Below are 2991 nucleotides of genomic sequence, written 5' to 3'. Positions count from 1 at the left end.
GGTTGGGATAGATATATAGTTGCATTCTCTTAATGAATAGAATGATTTTTTCTAATGGTGTTTGTAAGTAGGATCACAAGTCTGCATCTTGTACTGCAATTTACCACTAAGAAGAATATATGCAGTGTATTATTTGTTGAAACTGTACTTCCGTTTTGATTTGAAACTGTCTCATTCTATATGTTTATCAATAAAACTTTGAAAAGAAAAAAAAAGAAAGAAATGCTACACACTTAGATGACCAAAATGACAGGTATTTCAAATGACATGGTCTTAGTATTACACATTGCTGTCCTCAATGTATTTGCTTTGTTCACAGATATCAGCATAGAGAGCTAGTTATGGTGAAATTTCTACCCATTAACTGCTATTTTCGAAAATTCTTAGAACAATTGCCTTATCCATCTTGTATATATACATGTATAGTTTTGCTCTTACCTTCTTTCCTAACTTTTCTCCTTTTCCTCTCCTTGTTGTTCAGTCCTTAAGTTTTGTTTCTTTCCATTTCACTGTCTCTGTTACACCTTTCAGTTTTTATTTCTTCTTTTGAGTTCTTATACTAGAGAGACAATATGATATTTACACATGTGGGTGTGGTTTAATTCACTCATGAGTATAGCTTCAACTTGCATCCACTTATACATGATGGCCAGCCAAGAGTTCTGCATAGCCCCAGGGAACCTTGCCTAAGAACGTGACCCTGGTAGGGATGGAGGTGAGTGTGGCTTATCTCTCAGGGAGCATTCTGACTGAGGCAAAGGGGGTGGGTTTACCCAAGTCCCAGGCGGTGCCTGGGGACCACCTGCCTTTCACCTCCCAGACCCATCCCACTCACCCCTTGCCTTCGGCGGCGGCACTCACTGGCATCACGGGACACTCGGGATCACTCGGGTTCTCACTCATTTCATCGTTGAAACAATTGCCGCCCTGATAGAGTAGGTGCAAAAAGACAAATGAGATGATCTAGTGGGACGAGAAGAAAATAGCTCTGTTAAATATACGTTTTAAAGAGTAAGCCCTCCAACCCACCCCAAAGAACCCTGAAGATTTCGGATTCTGGACTCGTTTTCTGGCTCAATGCCTCATGTTTCTCGAGTGTCGATGGCTCTGGTGGGGTGGGGGGTTCGCTTCCCGTGGGCGAGAGAGCTGAACACAGGTTGCTGGGCTGCAGAGCAGTCCCCTCCCTGTCCCGGGCGGAGGCAGAAGCGCTGGCGGCAAGGGCGCTGCTCGCAGCTAGCAGCTTGGGCGGGAGGCCTGTGGAGAGAACACTGTTATGGGTCACTCAGAATAGGAACCAGATCAGCCAGGTTGGAATTTGGAAAGCCATTTATTACTGAGCTCAGGGTCCCCCAGTCTGCTCTCATGCAGGAGAGGACCGAAAGGCGGCGGCCCAGGAAGTAGGAAGGGGTTTTAAACCCTGGAACTACATTGAGTTTGATAAGCAAATTCATTGAATGACCACATTCAGTTTGGTAAACAAATTCATTGTCTGACACAAAATAATGCTTTCAGAGTGATTGGGACCGCGACTCAAACTACATTTTTGGGGCTTTTGTTTCAGTTTCTGGTTAATTTGCACCTGAGTACCTGCAAGCAGCCTTGCATAGCCCTGAGGTTACAAGAAGTTAAAGCCCATTTAATTTCCTTTTGAAGTCATCTCTGTAAGCTCACTTTGGTAACAGGAATTGGTGAGGGTTACAGGAATTTTATCTTAGCAAAGAGCAAGAAACAGCCACTAGTTACTAAACAACTTAGAACCGTGGTGAGTATACATTTACAACAGAAAGCACAAGATTTATATTTATAATCTAAAACGTGAGTTGACTCATTACAAACACCACCAGACAACTGAGCACCTTCATCCTTTCCACCGTGCCCACGGTGACCCGGCTGCCTGCGCTGCTGCAGCCGCCACTCAGCCCCCGCCTGAGACCCATAGTCTAGCTGGAGGCCTGGCGGTAGCAGAGAAAGGACGCACGCGGGAGAGAGGCAGCGAGAGTGGAGCAGAGAAAGGCCCAGAAAAGAAGGTCGGAGGAGCTGGAGGGGGAAGGGAGGATGGGAGCCCTGCGCTACCCGGTCCCCGCCAGCGAATTCACCCCCCTTCCCTCCTCCCTCCCTCCCATGAAAGAAAGTTATTTCAGTTCAGGCATCTGCTACCGAGTCCTTACCTACAGTCTGGTTCTAGTTCAACGAATGTGCAGGAGACTCAGACGGGTGAAGAGCCAAAGCCGACGAAGAGCGTCCGCCCGCTGGGCCACGGCTGATACCCCCGTACCCGCGGCTAGGCTGCGGAAGCAGCGGCAGCCTGCGCGCCTCCCCGCCCCAGGCAGAGCGGCGTTTTCACAAACACTTATCCTGCTGTCTCAGTTACTCTTCTCTCCTTGCAGGGACAAACACCCACACACCAAGGAAGGAATTAAGGATTTACTTCCTTGACAGTTACTGGAGTTTCCTTGCATATTCGGCTGGTTCAAAGGCAGCCTACTTTGAGACTCCAGACATCCCGAGAATGGTTTCTGAACCTCCAGCCCTCAGGAGACTGAGGCAGAAGGATGGCGATCCTAGCTTAAAGCAGCTTTAATTGCATGGCAAGACATGGAAGCCTTCTTTGCTCCATTTGCTCCGGAGACAGGGTAAATGCCTCCCTCTTCTCTCAATATGTCCTCTCTGCCTGAGGTGGCCTCAATCACAGACCCGGCCGCACTGCGCTCCAAGATATGGTGGGAGAGGATAGGGTGCGTCTGCATGGAGGACAACCTGCTCCACACCTCAGAGGGGCAGCAGGACCGGGCAGGGTTTTGCAGCCAGTTCAAGGATTCCCGCCTCGCAGCCGCGCCCTAGCCCGCCCAGGCCCCGCCCGGGCCATGCCCCCTCCCACCCCCTGTAGCCCGCGGCCTGGTCAGCTGGCCACGCCCCTCCCCTCCAGTCTGGAGCTGCTCCTCCAGCCTCAACCACCTGCCCACTTACCTGAGGAATAATGGATTCCTGTGT

At 49.7% G+C, this 2991-nt stretch overlaps 1 long non-coding RNA gene across 1 annotated transcript in view; it reads right to left on the bottom strand.

The window, feature by feature from the left end:
* LOC111813457 overlaps positions 1-2991 on the bottom strand; it is a 4482-nt gene extending 1491 nt beyond the window's left edge. The window contains exons 1-2 of the long non-coding RNA XR_002818713.1: positions 2968-2991; positions 682-1254 (exon numbers count right to left, since the gene is read on the bottom strand). This is a non-coding gene — a long non-coding RNA (uncharacterized LOC111813457). The remainder of the gene's footprint in view (positions 1-681; positions 1255-2967) is intronic.

This window comes from Octodon degus, unplaced genomic scaffold, assembly GCF_000260255.1.
Source record: "Octodon degus isolate 3935 unplaced genomic scaffold, OctDeg1.0 scaffold00189, whole genome shotgun sequence".
Classification (NCBI taxonomy): domain Eukaryota; kingdom Metazoa; phylum Chordata; class Mammalia; order Rodentia; family Octodontidae; genus Octodon; species Octodon degus.
This window is presented reverse-complemented; position numbering and strand designations above follow the sequence as displayed.